Source organism: Pleurodeles waltl, chromosome 1_1 (genome assembly GCF_031143425.1).
Source record: "Pleurodeles waltl isolate 20211129_DDA chromosome 1_1, aPleWal1.hap1.20221129, whole genome shotgun sequence".
Taxonomy (NCBI): domain Eukaryota; kingdom Metazoa; phylum Chordata; class Amphibia; order Caudata; family Salamandridae; genus Pleurodeles; species Pleurodeles waltl.
The window spans coordinates 371,111,846-371,131,077 of NC_090436.1; positions in this window are offsets into that span (position 1 = coordinate 371,111,846).

Below are 19,232 nucleotides of genomic sequence, written 5' to 3' on the forward strand. Positions count from 1 at the left end.
CCAGACAAGTTTTAAGCTATCTGGTTAACAAAATGAAGAGGAAATTTCAAATTGTGCTTTGTTTTTCTTCAAAAAGGCAGACAATCTATCAAGTGTGCTGAATTGGTTTAGTCTATTGAAAAGTAATATAATAGTTTATGGTCTGTGTTTTTAAGCTGATATTTTTCAATTTGTAATTTTAATTGAGGATGTGCCAAAGATTTGTGATTCTACGTCAGTAAGTATCCCTGCCCTCAACAAGCTTTAGTGGTTATGCTGAAAATTATTCCTCCGTGCCTCTAATGTTACTAGAAGAAATGAATGTTTTGTCAATCACAGGTTTGACTTTATACTTGACCCACACAACCTAAATAAATGGGGCTTGCTGTGATTATGTTGTCTTGAAATGGTCCTTCAGTGTTATCAAAACAGAGTTTGGGAAATAGAAACATACATTTTTAGTTATAAAATGTACCTAAGGCATAAGTACAGATAGTACTTGCATACCCAGTAATGCACCATTAATTTGACTTGGAAATATTTTTGTTTGCATCTTTGTTGCATGTATCCCTACACCCCTAAGAAGATATACTTAAAGAAACTTGCAATAGACAAAGAAATACTTGGAGCCGTATTATACATAGTGCCCCAGGGGAGCAACGGGTGTTAGTTTGTGTCTGCTGTGCTGTGCACCCACTGGGGCACTATGGTATAATAGAAGGGGACCCTAGGGCACTAAGGAATTATAAAATGATATGTAAAATAGACCACACTAAATGTGAGCCTTTTTGCTATCATGGTAACATGGCCTCATGTAATAATGAAATCCTTTGCACCCGTGCTATAATAAAGAGGCGGGCAAAGAAACTTGTAGGAGGGATGCTGGCAGTGCACCACATAAAGGTGGCACACACCTGGGGTGCCAATTCTGAGGGTGGCACAGGGGTTGCAGGGAATATCTAGGGAAATCACTGCACCACACCCATCTACATTGGGGAGGTATCTTTGACACCCTTTAAGCTAGAGACTGAGTTGCCACCTACATTGAAAAACAGAGTAGCAGCTTAAACTAAATGGTCCACCTTTTACTTATTTGCTGTTCCCAGTGCAGGTGTGGGTTCACACCTGCACCAGTAACCGCATGGGTTGTGATCTGACACACACTCAAAAATGCACCACTGTGCAGAGTGTGCGTAATCTCAAATGCTACCTGTGGTTCACTGTTTTGATGGTGATATATTTAGTGGTCTTAATAACAAAATTAAACTTGACCAACCTTAATACTTTTAACAAAAATCATTACACACATAATCAGTAGACTATATTTACATTTGAAAGGGGGTGTTTGAAAGTGTGTGGATAGTTGGGTGGGTGTGCGCATGTGTGTGGACATGTGAGGGTGTGTGTGCCGGCGACAGAAATGGGGATTCCTGTCACCGGGTGCATGACTGCCAGGGTTTTCATGGCAGGGTGACCGCCACGAAAGCCTGGCGGTTTGCAGCCCTGTAATCTGGCTGGCCGGCAGGCTGAGTCCTGGCACTGGGTTGGAGGTGCTCACCACCGGCCACGTCGATGCGACTACACCGGCGGGCCAGGCAGCGTTGTGGAGGTTTGGCATCTGCCAGGCCCCACAGCTCGTGATGTGGCAGTCTCACCGCCGGGTCCGCGGTAATGAGGGCCTAAATGTTCAGTTTTTGACGGTGTAATAATTGAGGTATAATAGTTGTTAAAACATGCAGTCTAATGTGGCTTAGAGGTAAACTAAGAGATGCACCACTGGGAGGTTGATATAATTCACCGGCAACACTCTAATTGGGTGTCAGCAGCATACTGATGCAAAGATATCCCTTTGTCAAAATCTGGGTCCTTCCAGTGTCGCCATAAGGATGGAAAACAATGTCATAAATAGACTCAAACTTGCAAACCATGAGGAGGGATTCTGAGTTTATAAAACATGAAAAAACTGAGTGATCTTGGTCAGGAGGGAACCAACCCACTTTAGTACAGTTTCAACCATTTCCCTGTGAACTGCTAAATGGATAGGTGTTCCTCCTGGCTAACCACGTCAAAGCCCATTGAGAAATACAAGAGCACCAACAGCTTTCCCCCACCCCCCAAGTTATTATCCAGTATACCAATGACACCTGCCAAAAATGGCTTACTCATTGCCACAGCCACCTTGGAATCTAGAATGGTAAATCTCAGGAAGATTGTGAGGATGAAAAAAAGGAAAGCCCACTGCATGAATGACTACTACATTGAATAGGTTAAATAATAATACTAAATGAATGGTAAAGATACATTAAAAATGAATAAAAAAATTAAAGCATAACATTCTTAGTACAAATAGGGCGATTGGAGTTCTCTAAGATATATTATTTGTCTTAAAAATAATTAAAAGTTCATACTGACTTCAAGAATATAAATGAACAAATATTTGTTTGAGGCATATGTGGATGTTGCTACACCTGTTCTGCATACTCTTGCCATCTAGTGTTGGGTCCAGATGTGCGCAGGTTGTTTTTCTTCAAAGGAAGTCTTTCACATCACAACATAGGGTGACTCCTCAGTGATACTGCACACGCCATCGACTTAATTGTTAGATTGCTTTCTCTCTGCCATCTGGTTCTGCCATGTGTGCTTACACTCTACGTCGAGACCATTATCTGATCGCTCTTTGAGTTCCAATTCATTCTACTATCGGTATTGTTATTGACCAAGTTTTCTCCTCTGCGTTTTGAGCTACAGCCACCCATCGAGTCAACACAATTTTGTGAGGGCTCGCAGAAGGCCTTGCCCCTTGGGTCCTTCGAGCTCTGTTTCCATTTCTAAATGATGACCTCCTGGTGATGGAACAAACTCCATTTCATTTCTATTTGTATTGTCACACAGAGTACCCATTAGGTCTGTATCCTGTGTCTCGCTCTCTTCCACAACAAGGTTTATTGTGAGGCCTGTCGAGCATCCAGGACGTAATAGCTAGGGTGGCTAATTTTCATGAAGTACAACTTCATAAGGAACCTCTAGAAGAGGACTTTCTATTTGAGAATTTGAATGTATAAATACAAACCCCCTCCCTCAGATCCTGTATACATAAGAGGGCAAGTTCCACCTGATCCCTTAGTAGTCTCCAGTGCTAGGAAAAGGGCTAACTCTCAAGCGTCTGGCTATACCCTGCCTCCCAACAAAGAAAGCAAAAGAATTGATGTAGCGGTAAGAGGGTTGCAGCTCAGTCTGCAAACCAATGGTGCATCGCCAATTCTATGGGTTTGTTAGCAAGATACAACTGGGCTCACTGGGATGAGGTGGAGGAACTCCTCCAACATCTCCCAGATAAGCACAGAAACAGGGGACAGGAATTAGTTGCTGAAAGTAATACAATATTCAACACATCAATTCAATGTGCCCCTGACTTTTCTGACACAGCAGCCATGAGTATTATTACCAAGCGTGCTCTTAGGCGAGACGCTTTGCTGTGTATTTCAGGCTTCAAGCCTGATGTTCAGCAGAACATTCTCAATCTCCCATTTGACAAGGATCATCTTTTCGCCCCCCAGGAGAAAATAATAAAGGACATGAAGACCATGAAGTCCAGGGGAACTCGTCAAACCCCTACTTCTAGGGGTTCCTTTTGCCTCTCCAGCTATTGTGGAGGCTCCAAAACAAATACTCCGAAAGCCTCTACTTCATACCAGCTTGGGCAGAGCCAGTAATCCCCCACAAAGTCCTACAATAGGGGCTCCATTAGAGGAAGCAACACTAAAGGTAGAGGCAAAAGTGCTTCCTCATGTGGCGCCACCACTACCAGCTTTGCTTTCCCTTCCCATCACACTACACCTGTCAGGGAATACATATACAACTTGTTACCCACCTGGCAACAGATAAAATCAGACCATTGGCTGTTGAATAATATCCAAACTGGTTATTGTATCAAACTCATTACCCCACCTCCCAACATTCCACCTCACACTCACTGGCTCTTTGTAGAACATCAAACACTATTAAAACAGGAGGTCCAGGTTTGCTTTGAAAAATATTGGACCCAAGGCCACTAAACTAATGCATTCTTTCAAAGCATTTTCACATAATCACTTGACAAGACATGATACCACTACCTCAACAGAGCAACTTTATGACTACACTAGATTTGAGAGATGCATATTTTCACATACCAATACATTCATCCTATCGCAAATCCCAGATTTATGGTGGACGGAAAGCAATACCAGTTCAAAGACCTACTACCATTCAGGGTGAATACTGCACCGTGGGTTTTCACAAAATGCCTGGTAGTAGTAGCGGCCCATCTCCACAGACAAAAAAAAATACATGCCTTTCCCTACTTATACAATTGGCTTGTAAAAGCCACAACCCATCAACAGTGTCATCAGTATATTTGGGTAACAATAGACCTGCATCACAGCCTGGGATTCACAGTCAAAGTTCCTAAATCCCATTTTTTACATCTACAAATCCAACCATATCTTGGAGCACTTCTCAACACGCAAATCAGAATGGCCTACCTCAATTTTGCAAGAATTCACAACTTTAGGCCGTATTACTTCAGTTTTAGCCACAACAGTAGATAACAGTGAAGACAGTCATGCATCTTTTAGGGATGATGGCCTCCTGTAGTGCTAAAGTATCCCATACCTGCCTATACGTGCATTCGTGGCAGGAATGTCTAGCTCCTCAGTGGTCTCAGTCACTTGATCACACATAGGATCTAGTGTTTGTTGACCGCCCAACCTATCACTCTCTGCAACGGTGGATTCCCAACAATATATTAGAGACTGTCTCTTCTGCACCTTGTTCCCTACATAACCCTCACAATGGACACCTTGTTTATGGGATGGGGTGTTCATCTGAAAGAACTCATGATGCAGGGTATATTGGAGTCCAAGCACCAGCCTAGCCCTGAAAGCTTTCCTTCCTCACCTCATTCACAAGGTTGTCCTAGTCTGGACGGACAATATGACAGCCATGTATGATCTACAAAAAAGGGGGTTGCATGGTCTCTGCAACTTTCACAGCTCTCACACACCATCTGGAAGTGGGTTGTTCAACACAACATTCACCTGATAGCAGAGTATCTCCCAGGTATGGACAACGACTTTGCAGGCCTGCTAATCAGGATCCTAACTCATGACTCAAAAGACTTTACTTGAAAGAAAACAACTTGTACACATCCAAACACAACATTAGATGGCAGGTATATGCAGAGCATGTGAATCTACAGCTCTACATTCCATGAACAGATGCTTACAGGGTAAGAAACATATTCCTTTTGCTAGATAAATCTAACTGCGGATTCCTCACCTTCTGAATACTCCCATGCACCAGCCTTTAACGCAGACTTTCTTGAAAAGTCTTGCACTTTGACAAGAGATTTGGAATCTTTACGACTCTGCACGTGACCTTGCATGACTTCACTGGAGCCATAAGCCCTCATCTGCGTGCTGACATCAGTTTTCACCTGTTTTTATGTGCCTTTGTGGTGAACTGATGGCACTAACTGAGAAATGTAATTACAGTTTACAGAACCGTAAACGACATATGTACAAATACAAACTCATATATATACTGTTAGAAATGGGGTTTTTGGTTGGCAGTTAGGTTGCCCTCTGTCCAAGCAAGAACCCTCACTCTAGTCAGGGTAAGTCACACACAATCCAAAATCAGCCTGTGCTCACCCTCCGGTAGCTTGGCACGAGCAGTCAGGCTTAACTTAGAAGGCAATGTGTAAAGCATTTGTGCAATAAATCATACAACACCATAGTATAACACCACAAAAATACACCACACAGTGTTTAGAAAAATATAGAATATTTATCTGGATAATTGTAGGTCAAAACGATCAAAGTTGCAATACGAATTTGTAAAGATATCACGGAAAAGTGATATTAAGAGTCTTTAAGTCTTTAAAAAGCAATAAAGTGTCTTTCAAGCACAGAGTACCTGGTTTCTGGTGGGAAATCTCCTCAGAGGGCCACAGGAGAAGAGATGCGTGGAAAAAGGGGTGTGTGCGTCGTTTTCCGCTCAGCACACACAGACTTGCGTCGTTCTTTTCCACGCGGGGAAGTCGGGCGTCGTTTTCCGGCGCGCAGACAGTCTCTTTTTGTGGATCGCGGGGATTACCAGATGTCCCGGGTCTGTGCGTGGATTCTCCTGCTTATTTTCCGGCTGCGCGTCGTTCTGCGGGGCTGCGCGTCGAAGTTTCGATCTCACGGTAGGCGTCGCGTCGATTTCTCCTTGGAAGTCGGGCGTCGTTTTCCTTGCGAGGCCGTGCGTCGAAATTTTGGTCTCACGGCAGGCGTCGCGTCGATTTCTCCTTGGAAGTCGGGCGGCGTTGTCCTTGCGAGGCCGTGCGTCAAAGTTTCGCACTCACGGTAGGCGTCGCGTCGATTTCTCCTTGGAAGTCGGGCGGCTTTGTCCTTGCGAGGTTGTGCGTCGAAGTCTCGATCGTCCCGAGGGCGTCGCGTTGATCAGCGTCGGTGTGCGGCGTTTTTCTCGCCGCGAAACAAGCTGTGCGTCGAAATTTTCGGCGCACGGAGCGTCCACGTGAAAGGCAGAAGTCTTTTTGGTCCTGAGACTTCAAGGAACAGGAGGCAAGCTCTATCCAAGCCCTTGGAGAGCACTTTCACAGCCAGACAAGAGTTCAGCAAGGCAGCAGGGCAACAGCAAGACAGCAGTCCTTTGGAGAAAGCAGACAGGTGAGTCCTTTGAGCAGCCAGGCAGTTCTTCTTGGCAGGATGTAGTTTCTGGTTCAGGTTTCTTCTCCAGCAATTGTCTGATGAGGTAGGGCAGAGGCCCTGTTTTATACTAAGTTGTGCCTTTGAAGTGGGGGTGACTTCAAAGAGTCTCTAAGAAATGCACCCGGTTCCCTTTCAGCTCAATCCTGTCTGCCAGAGTCCCAGTAGGGGGTGTGGCAGTCCTTTGTGTGAGGGCAGGCCCTCCACCCTCCCAGCCCAGGAAGACCCATTCAAAATGCAGATGTATGCAAGTGAGGCTGAGTACCCTGTGTTTGGGGTGTGTCTGAGTGAATGCACAAGGAGCTGTCAACTAAACCTAGCCAGACGTGGATTGAAGGGCACAACAAGATTTTAGTGCAAAGAAATGCTCACTTTCTAAAAGTGGCATTTCTAGAATAGTAATATTAAATCCGACTTCACCAGTCAGCAGGATTTTGTATTACCATTCTGGCCATACTAAATATGACCTTCCCGCTCCTTTCAGATCAGCAGCTGCCGCTTCAACAGTGTATGAGGGCAGCCCCAATGTTAGCCTATGAAGGGAGCAGGCCTCACAGTAGTGTAAAAACGAATTTAGGAGTTTTACACTACCAGGACACATAACTACACAGGTACATGTCCTGCCTTTTACCTACACAGCACCCTGCTCTAGGGGATACCTAGGGCACACATTAGGGATGACTTATATGTAGAAAAAGGGGAGTTCTAGGCTTGGCAAGTACTTTTAAATGCCAAGTCGAAGTGGCAGTGAAACTGCACACACAGGCCTTGCAATGGCAGGCCTGAGACAAGGTTAAGGGGCTACTGAGGTGGGTGGCACAACCAGTGCTGCAGGCCCACTAGTAGCATTTAATCTACAGGCCCTAGGCACATGTAGTGCACTCTAATAGGGACTTACAGGTAGATTAAATAGTCAATCATGGATAAACCAATCAATAGTACAATTTACACAGAGAGCATATGCACTTTAGCACTGGTTAGCAGTGGTAAAGTGCTCAGAGGTCAAAAGCCAACAACAGCAGGTCAGAAAAAATAGGAGGAAGGAGGCAAAAAGTTTGGGGATGTCCCTGTCAAAAAGCCAGGTCCAACATATACAAAAACAAACAAAATTGTTTTTGGTATATGCAGACAAGCAACAGGGGAATAGGTGGTTCTGTGAAGAACCCGCAGGTAGATGCTGTACCCACCAGAAAAAAACATTACTGAAGGTAAGTAACTTGTTGTTCTGATGGATGCATCTGCCTGCTTATTCCTCACATTTTGAGTACCCAAGCAGTGCCACACATGGAGGTGGGTGCATGTCTGCCTATACTACAAAATCCTGCAAAACAGAATGAGTGAAATGACTGTCCCTGCTCACTTCGGAGTCAAACAGTGCTGCTTTGCACAAGTGTGAAGTGAGGCCCAGGTCTTTGCTTACAAGTATATGCACAGGGACTCCTCTGGAAAAGGTGGGAGATTTTGCTCTAGTAGTATGAGCACACTTCTGGAGGTTCCTTGTGTGCCAGGGTGTAGCAGATCTTAATACAAAGAATAATCCATCTTTACAAAGTTCTTTTGTGGATCACCTTTCCTTTAATTTTTCAACATATCTCACAAAAAGCTGGTCGTCCAGCCTGAAGTCATGTGTTCTGTCCACATAAAAACTGACAGCCCTTTTAGGGTTCAAATGATTAAGTCTTTCCTCCTCTTTAGATGAATGGGGAGGAGGAGAGAAAGTGGGAAAGGTGTTGAACGGACCCAAATGGAAAGGAGTTATCACTTTTGGCAGGAAGGCAGCCCTGGTTCTCAGAACTAACTTCTTAGCGAAGAAGGTTGTAAATGGAGGCTTTACACTTAAGGCCTGTAACTCACTAATTCGCCTTGCTGATTTATGGCAAAAGGAAAACCTGTCTTAAAAGTAAGATGTCGCAAATGACTATGTAAAGGTTCAAATGGAGAACTCATTAAATAACTAAGAATTACATTAGGATACCACTGAGGCATAATGAAAAGAGCGAGAGGAAATGTATTTGTAAGTCCTTAAGAAACCTTAACATAAACAAAGAAAGCTGATCTGGTAAACAGCGAAACCTGGAAAGGGCAGACAGATATCTCTTAACTTTTGTAACTGCACAGCCTTGAGGCGCCAGAGACACAGCAAAACATCTGATAAATGTGCCTTTAAAGGGTTAATAGACTCATCACTACACAAAGGAACAAACTTTGACCTTTTTGCTTAGGATACACTAAGAGATGTATTATGGATATATATTTGTATTTACTAATCTGGTTTTAAATTAAAAAATGGTTTGTGCAATGAATTAACCCTCAAGAGCTATAAATAGTATCAGAATATTTTAAGGATGATAAAGTATATTTTTAAAGTGTGGGGTGAGTATTTAAGTATTTTTACAATTACTGTAGAGTTATTTTATGGTTAAGATAATGTCAGTAAATAAGTAATGGACACTAATAATGGCAAAATACAAAGGTTATGCTAAGGGTAAAAAATGTGAATTAACTTAAAGGGTACTACAACTGTGTTTGACTTGAGTCTGATGGAATGGTAAATATATAGAATATTCAAGAAGCAAAAATCATTACATATAATCGATATCATAATCATTACATTTGTTTTGTTTGGGTGAAATTCCTTAATTACTCCATCCAATGAGCAAGTCCAGATAGTGTGCAGTTATATAATATATTGCGCAGAAGCATACATGCTGTTTTTCAATCTCATGGTCTGTATTATATAGTATGCTAATGTTCAAAAAAGGCAATTTCAAATAATTCTACTATAAAGTGCATTTTGTGTAAAATATAGAAATTGGAATTTGTATGTTGAGTGAGTGGTGTAGATTTGCAGCAAGATTGAGTACATTTCACCAACTTCCCCACTTTATTTCCTTCCTACTTAAGCCTTCGATCATGGCATGCATAGAGCTGTTATTCTGTGCCATCATAGAATTAATTTTCTCTTTCCATTCTAAAATAAAAATGGTAGGATATTAGTTTTTGCATATGTGTGCAACCAAAGTTCTTGTTGCCAAACACACCAAATTTTCTCCAGCTCTTCTAATTAAAGCCTTATAGATTAACTGATGGAAACACTTCCATTCTTCTGAAGTTCTCTCTAGGCAAGCTTTGCTGGCCCCAACACTTCAACGCAGTGCCACCTCCATCAACGCTAGAGGAGGAGGTCTTAATAGTTCTCGCAGATGCTGGTCCAACCTCAATCGCTGTTTGGAGGGAGGGTTAAGTCTAACGGTGAAGTTGTTCCTATTTCCTTTTTCATTTCAGTTCCTTTTCTTTGTTTTTAAATGTTGATCTTAAGAATAAGGCTCAGGGGAGTACCAGGTTCAACAGTGAATGCCAATATGAGAGGAAGAAAAATTATAGGGAAAAGGGAAAGACAATAAGCAAAGAGCAGGAAAAGGTTCAATGAATGACTGTTGCTAGTTGAGTTATCATTCATGAATCATAGAGTGTAAAGCTAGTCACTTCAATGAACGAGTTTGTGGGAAAACATTGCAAGCAAAAAAAGGGTCAAGGTGTCCCTTGATCTGGGAAGTTCATCTATTCAAATGAATACATCGGGCTGTCATAATGTGTCGTCTAATACAAGAGAAGCATGTGGTATATTGGATTTCTGCTCTGGCCCTCTTGTTGCATTCCTGGAACTGCATTTGTCTTCTTGTTTATTTTGGTCTCATTATCCTGATCATCCCTCGACAATCATTAGAGTGCGCCTTACGTGGGTTGGACCGCTGCTAATAGCACAAGTGGAGCCTCTACACCATACAATTTTCTACACTGGATGGTTAATGCGCTAAATGTGGATGTGGGCCTCTCATCTTCCTTTCATGGTGCGGAAGGTCCAATGACATTGGACAATGGAAGCCAGCATCATTCCACAATCAGACCCCCCGCCCAAGGATGTTGCGACACGGATTAGCAAATTGTGCATCACAAATATGGAAACTTTACGGCACTTTAGTTTGCTATTCTTTCAGCACCAAAAATAGAGATCTTATTTTTATGATGTATATTACAACATGAAAGCTTACACCCAGGCACTGTGCCGTTGTTAATTATGAATTTGTACATACTTTGTGGAGGTTACAATAATAATTCTTTCTTTTGAGAAGGTATATGTGCATTTTGTTCATTTACAATTGAGACAATTTGTTTTTAGTCAAGGTCTACATATATGACACAAACCTGTAAATAAAATAAATAAGACCCACAGTAACTGTATGCTTTTTTCTTTAGGTTTTAATATTGGCCACGTATTTGAAATTCTTCTGAGCAACCCGAATGTAGCGTGAAATTGTGCTGCTGATTATAATGTAAAAACCCTAATGTCTGGATGGATTGGTCTGAGAGGGACCGACGTCTGGCTGCCAAAATAATTTTTGGAAATGCTGTTGCTACTTTCAGCCTCTGCAGAACTGGTTGCACAGTCCTTGTACACAGCTGCCAGCTGTGAAAGGACTGGAATGTGGTCAGCCATCCTACCTCACAAGAGGTCAGTGTCAACCACCTGTGAAACTGATGCATCTACTGCTTCTGGGACTACATGTTCAAAGTAGAGGTGAAGCTCCTGATCAGGAAGTTCACTGAAATTGGGGATAGCCGAACATACACTCTTGTTCTTGGGTAGCTTGCAGAGTTGTGCACGATTGAAAAGATATACTTGTTTCAAGAATCCATTGCCTGGTTGGGCCTCCCCCATGTACTTGCCCATCTTTTGAAGAGTCAATTTAGCTCCTTCAGTTCAGTAGTCTCTAGAAATGGTTGCAGTGACTCGAGAGTGCAGACTGAATTGTTTGTGAGGTTCACGTGGAGGTCCTCTAGATAATCATATATCTTCATTGTCACTGGTGTCTGACTCTGAAAATAAGTCCATAAGACTTAGAATGTTTTGACATTTTTCTGCCACAATGTCCAATTAAACTTCAATGCGTTTTTTCTTGCTACTGTTCAGGATCCTCTACATTTTTGAGGGATTCTGGGGGAGTCTTGCGGAGTTGCATGCCAGACTCAACACACCCAGCATAGGCATCAAAGTATTTGCAGTGGTACTGAAAAGCAGCAAACCAAGAATTCCATCCAGTAATGCAAGTGTCAGGTGCCATTCATAGTTTCATCCCATGGTTCTCAACAAGGTGTTGCAAGTATCGTCACTTTCGGCTACCGGTCATGTAGAAAATTCTCGAGAAGTACAGCAGGAAAGAACTTAGGTCCACAAAAGGCTTCCTTGAACATGTATGATGCATTGTCTGTATTAAAAGAAATAACATTCTGGAAGGCGGTGTTGCAATCTGTTAATCTGTAAGCGCCCTCACAGCTGCTTGTGCTACAGTCCCATCGCTACACTGAGAGAGGCACACTGTGTCTGCTAGGTGGGTATGGATTTGGCAGCCACCCTGTGAAGAGACCACTACAAATAAAGCATTCAACACACATCATCCTACATCAGGTGTTTTGTCAAATATAATACTGATCTCCTGGTCCTGCAATTTTTTTTTTCCCATCACCATTTGCTCCTACATATCTCTGTGGGAGATAATGTCATTGAAGCGGATGACTTCCAGGTATCGCTCCACTATTCCATACTCGCTTGTGGAGAAACTTGCTCAACACAGGGTGGTCAGTTTTTCTCAGTGAAATGTTCAGTACTGTGCAGACATTGACCTACTCACTTAGTATTTCCTGGCTTGAGCCACTGGCAGCTGTACTATTTGTGAAAAGTGAGTTCACAGTTGTCTGATGGGCAGATTTTGGTGAGGAGTGAGTGTATGGAGCATCTGCACAGCACTTCAAGTGTTTTTGGGATCTTACATCCATATGCATTGTGAGTTTTTGGACATAGTCCACCACCACGTTCAACACACAGCAAAACAGCACTTTACCATCAGCATGCATCATGTCACTGTACTTTCTGGCTCAATATGCTGCTGTTATCTGGATAGTCAGATGGGATTGATTCTTCACAGCCTGCATACATTTCCCCCTCTTGCTTTTGGTGTGGTGGCTCGTTGCTCCCTAGGAAGCCGAAAGGTCTTTTTATAGGAAGTGGCACATTTGTCAGCCTACTAGGAAAGTATGAGTCATCTTTAGGGTTGTGATGCAGTCACTTCACTCACCTGCAAATATATTTGGTGTTCATTCATGTACTCCAAAAGAAATAAGGCATCGCAACTATTGAACAGAAATGAGAAAAAAATTAGGTAAGCAGTGATTTAAAAAATGCACTAAACTCTGAAGCACTTGCAAATAAAGGAAACAAAGGGAAACTTGTCCTCAAATGGAGTTGAGCAAGCAGTGTTAAAACAGCATGGTCGGTTACAAAGAAAGGAAAACTTGAAATCGTTTGAAGCGAAGTTGCATGCATGGAGTTTAAATACATACAGGAAGGCAGAAGTCCTTTGCAGTGAGATGGCACACTTATTGGTCCCTCTAAGTAAGTTTGAGTCATCTTTGGAGGATGGTGGGGGAGGGAAGTGGGCTGGAGCAACAAACGTTTGGCAAAAATGATTTTTAAAAAACAACCAATTTTTCTATAAAGTACTTGCAACATAAAAAAATGACGAAGGTAACTGAAAGGGCGACACAGTGGAAATCTTTAGATTTTTTCAATAAGGTTGCATGGACACTGAGAAAGGACAAAAAAGGGCAGGATGAGCCACCTGCAAAGAAAAGGAAACCTAAAACCCTTCAAAACAAAGTTGTACAAGCATAGTTGAAAATCACTGATTTAAAACTTTTTAATGCCGCCCTACCAATGGGGGAGAAAAAAACATCACCCCTCTCAGAGTTTTCGACAATTATTTTTTTAAGTTGGCAATGTTTAAACATTGTAATTAGGTTCTGTTACCTTTTTAAAAATTAAAAAAACAATTTTCTGCTTGAAACAAAGCACTGTTTTCTGCATAATGCTTCTTTAGGCCAGAACTCCCCCCTCCTTCCCCCAGATCACTTGAGGCCCCCCAGTTTGAAGAGCACATAAGCCCAGCTTTTGCTGTCAGGAGAGAAAAGAATAGGATCAGACAACAGTCCTTAAAGAAAAGATGTGTTGCTTAACAGTAATACAACCAGAGTAGGGAAAAGACAGAGTAAAGGTGTGTAAGAAAATTCCAAATGTAGCTCCAAACCACCTTCGACAAAAAACAAAATAAACTCTGAAACCCAGATGCTATGCAACGGCAGTGGCTCCAAGGAATGAAAAACATAAAACAGTTCTGAACATACCCACCAATTCAGATTTAAAACCGAACAATCCACTGAGAAGAAGAAAATAAAACTGTCAATTTCAGTTACTGGAAAAAGTATAAAAAACTGGTTAAACAGGAATGAAGTGGACGCATCAAAACTCAAGATGTAAAAAAGGACGAACTATGAATGCATGAGCTCAACCCCCTAACCCCCCCCCCAAAAAAAAAAAATGGAACACCTCTTGTCCAAATGCTATAAATCCTATGTAGTCTAAAACTCGAAAGAGTGTATTCATTTGTGAAATAAATAAATGCAAATATTTAAAAAAAACACACAGGAATACACAGAACTGTGCTGCAAAACCAAGACTTGACATTGGGCTACTTCTATGAAAAGGGCCCATCTCCACACTTGCAAGGACTGTCTAGGATAGACATGATGCAGACTTTATGGGGGCACCCACGTTCCTCCCACCCATTGAAAAGAATGACTTCACAAATATGGATCCAGTCCTCAAGGCTCTGCTCCTTACCCTATGCATTATTTATCTCCTCAGAAGTGCACAGAACCCAATACTTAACTGAGCTGTGCAGCAGCAAGTATATATTGTAGTTACCAGACAGCCTAACAGCTCTACAATCAGCAGATTATTTTCTCCAAGACTCTACAAAAGAACAAAATGGAGATAGTGCAGACTAGTCCTTTTCCATGCCACCCTATCGCTTAACACTGTCACCTACCCCACCACTCTACCCTTAAAAACCACAGGCCCTTCAACCATGCCACCTACCCCAACACACTATTTCTTCTTCTGTTAAAATGCTGTCCTGTACCCTTCCCCCCCAAACCCAAGAAACTGGCCACTACTATACCACCATCCCTATTGCAAAACACAGCCCCTACCACCACCTCCATATACTGAAACAACTGGACCCCACACACTTGCACTGGCACTTGGATGGTGGACTGCTAAATTAAATATCTCCCCCCCACCCCCCTCTGGGCTCGCCCCTTGCCATGTGGGCAGGGGGCCCTAAACCTCATTATAATGAATGCCCCCTAGGCTCGCCACTTGCCTCTTGGGCGTTGGGCCCTAAACTTCCTAAAAATTAATGCCCCCTGGACCCGCTGCATGCCCTGTGGGTGGCAGACCCTCAACTTGATAAAAAAAAATGTATGCTACCTGGGCTTGCTGCAAGCCCCATTGGCAGCAGGCCCTAAACTTATTAAAAATGTATGGCGCCTGGGTTCGCGGCATGACCCATGGGTCGTGGGCCCAGTGGCCATTTATCTTTATCAAGTTTCAGGCAGCCCTGAAACTTGATAAAAAATATACATGCTCCCCCTGATACCCCCCCCCCCCCCTCCTCCACCACCACTCCTTCCCGGCCCACTGTGTGCTCCATGGGTGGCTGGACCATTTAAAAATATTTTTGCCCACCCACTTTTCACAACCCCATTCCACCGTCACACCGTAATATTACACTACCTGGGGCACCAAAGGTGCCCCGTGTGATGAAATGGAAGCATCCTGGTGGAGGAGTCTGAGACAGGAATAACCTACCTGTTGGTGTTCTCCCCGGTGTCAAAGGTGCAGGATCCTCTTGTCGTTGTCTGGTCCAGCGGCAGGTGGGAGTCGGGCTTCCAACACAACATAAAGAATGAACAGCAGGCAGGTGAGGAGTAAATAAACAAATAACACATTGCCTGCCTACTGTGAGACCCTCCGTCTATTGGCGCAGTGGCCACAGAAAGTGCCCAAAATTATGCAGCAAGTTATAGCAGCATTAGAATTCATTTGTTTGAATAGCAGCTTTCTAACCAATATATCGGCTAGTAAAACCTCTGCTACAGGCAATATACAAGGTCCCATTGATTATGTTTTCATTCAGTTATGGTTCTATGACATAGAAAATGTTCTGGTTTGGGCCGAACGGGGTTTGGATCTTAATTAGGGATCAAGTATTACCCTTGGGATTGAGTATCCAACACAGTTGACTACCCTGTAAACCTGGAAAATACTAATGTTGAAAGTAAAGACAATACTGTGCTGGTATACTAGGGTAGTAAGTAAGGAGGCTGAACGCCTGGTGGTTTCACTAAACAGGAAATCACAACCTCCATGGTTTGATTCTCAGTGCCAAGAGCTGAAGAACAGCTTAGAAAAATAGAGACATATAAGGGGGCAGGAACAAATCCAGCAAGGGAAGTGATCATTTGGAAAATGAAAACAGAGTATGCTAAATTAATTAAAGAAAGGAAGATGCAGTATTTTGGAACAAATTTGGAGATGATGTTGACTGCAATAGTGTCAAAGGATATGGAGAAGTATTGGAAAGTCTCTTTCTCGCAGTTGAACAGGAGTCATCAACTAAAAGATAGGAGAAAGTTGACAAGCAGCGATAGGCCCTACAGTGATGCAATTTTGACTTTTATTCTTTGCTTTGAAGTTATGCTATAATATAATCACATGTATTTGCTGTGTACATTGCAACTGAGAAGTACTTTGATATATTTTGCTTTCATTGCTGCGACTACTTTTAAACATGTGCTTCCAACCTACTAATGTCATCTTTCAGGAACCTCGTGGTGAAGTAATAATAAATGTTTTCTTTAAACTAAGAAGTGCATTCCAGAGAAGTTTTGTCAGCTCGGTCATTAGATAAGAGAAGGAAAGCAAAACATGAGGTAGGTCCATTTGCGAGTCCTTGCGAATCGCAGTATGAAACTCCTGGAGTTTCATACATTCTAATAGCGATTGCTTAATTGCGATTCGCAAAACATCACAATTAGGTAATCACTATTGTTAAGAAGATACATCTGGCCCAGAAAGTGAAAGAAACAAGAGGAAATCTGTTTTGCTGATTTTTTTTATTTTCATTCTACTTTAGATTTAGATAATAGGAATTTGCTTTGCCAAAAACTGGCTGGGATTGGCATTCCCAAGAATCTCCTGGCAGTGTTGAAAGAATTACATTGATAGTTGGGCATGGTGCAGTTGGATAAAAATGGGACCCTTCCACAGAAATCCCAATCTATAACAGCCTTCAGTAGGGTTGTGTTTACGCTCCTACGTTGCTTGACATATATTCGGTCAGTCTACCTGCTTGTTCAACCAAGTTGCACTGCTTTTCTCCCAGGATTGGGAGGGTGGGGGATCATCATATACTGTGTTTATTATACATAAAGAAAGCTGAAGGCTTCTAATAAGTATTGTAAAGCAAATGACTTAATGTTAAATAGTAACAAAACAAATATTTTAGCAATGGGGAAAAAACTGAGAAAAGTACTTGGGCATGATGTTTTCGGATAATTTGCTTTGGAAATCTCACCTAAGCACTCTATAACCTGTACATCTATGGCGGGGGGGTCAAATAAATTTAAAAGAGAATTTAGTGCTCTTTCATCAAATCCAGTGATTGCAATTTATAAGGCTAGAGTACCTCCTAAAATGCTGCATGGCACAGAAATCATATGCCTAAGCTTGTGTCATGACTGCGATAAAACAGATGGCAGATACTGAAAAAAATCGCTTAAGTCATCCACTATCCTTTGTCTTACAAGCTATTCATATAGAACTTGGCCTAACCTCCTGGAATAACGTCAGCCAATATAACCATACTATTTAGGCAAAAATCGCAAGTAAGCTCAATAGATAAAGTGTCCATGCTTTGTATGAAAGAAATTTGACATAGTGAATTATGCTTGACAAGCAATATTAGGTGCCAGTTAAATGAATTGGCTCTTATTAAGTTGAAAAAAAAAATACCAGTAAGGTTTGAGTGTAATATAGTAAAAAGAAGCTTATGGAAAAGGCTGCCATAGAGTCAAGAAATAAGGATCGGGGATACCTTAACACAAAGAGTTTGACACTGTATTTAAGAAATTCTTTGCAGGAAGCTACAAACTTCCATTATCTCTCAGAACTCCTCAATCCAATTTGGCAAACAGAGATTAGGAAATTTCGTGTGGGGCTAAATCTTGAGTTTTCCTATTCCTTTGATAGTGGAAGAATGATGAATGTGTAAAGCCTTTGTGGGTGTGGGTTAAAAACAAAATGCTCCAGTATGCATATTTTAATAGATTACCTATATGTTAACCACAGGGGGCAACTGATAATGTTAATTTTAAATAAATGCAGTATAAGAGCCAGGTATGTGGCTATACAAATCTTATACGATATGTAATTCTTGGATGCTGCCCGTTCCATAGGTAGATATTTAGTCACTGTAAGCAAATGGAAAAATAGATGGGAAAGAAAGATTCTCTTCAAGAATGGGAATTGTAATGTTGGTTTTTCTCTTGTTTTTTGGGTAGAAATTGTAAGTGTATTTTGCAAATAGTTTTTAAATATGAAGGCATTCAGATTCTAATCTGTTAATATTAATAATATTTAGTTTTTATTGTATGTATTTTAATGGACAATTTTTAAGCATCGACATATTGTTATTGAGGGTTTCTACTTTGGTAACCAGAGAGCATGTTTAGGATGGCAGCACCACAGAGCATGGAAAACTGAGTGCAACCCATGCCACTTGGTAGCTGTCAGCCTAACTCCTGGCTAGCTCACCGTGCCTCACCCAAACCTCCAAGCCTGTTGGGGTGAAAGGTGATTATGGCATCCTCAACATGACACTCCGATTCCTCAGGGAAGTAAAGGAAACAGATCATACCCCTTTGGCTTGGTCACTCATGCATGCTAAGGTGAGACACAAGTTGCAAAATGAATTACAATGTATTTATTGAAGCAGTAGCATTCTGGTGTTAAAAGCATGTGCCGCGATAATTAGGCAGATGAAGCAAAGCAATGTAACCAACATTACAGTCAAAGTGAAGAAGATAAACAACCCCCCAGTGTCGTGTAGTCTCGCGGTTCCTATCAAAAACCTGTGTCCCTATCTAAGAGCATAGTGGTTGTAACCCTCTGCCTGGTCCGACCTAAGGGATTAGCCCCAGCCCTATAACTGAATGGAATAGTAGTTGTCTGTCTGTTGTGTGGATGACAATCCTCTCAGGAGGCTGAGAAGTCAGCACCAGCAAAGCTGTCTGTCGTGTAGTACGCTTCCCAGGATGATCATGAACAGAATGCCCTCTATCCCCCTTGGGCCTAAGTGTAATTCATATAATGACCCATACATCGTTTGGACAACAGGTCTGATGTAATGCTGTGTCTCGAAGATAGAAGCTGGTGCCTGGGCTGGCAACACGAGTTAGCATATGATGTAACAGCCTTGGACAAGAAGTACAGATTATAGGTGGTATTAAGACTTATTAAATGTGCAGTGTTAGCCTTGCCTT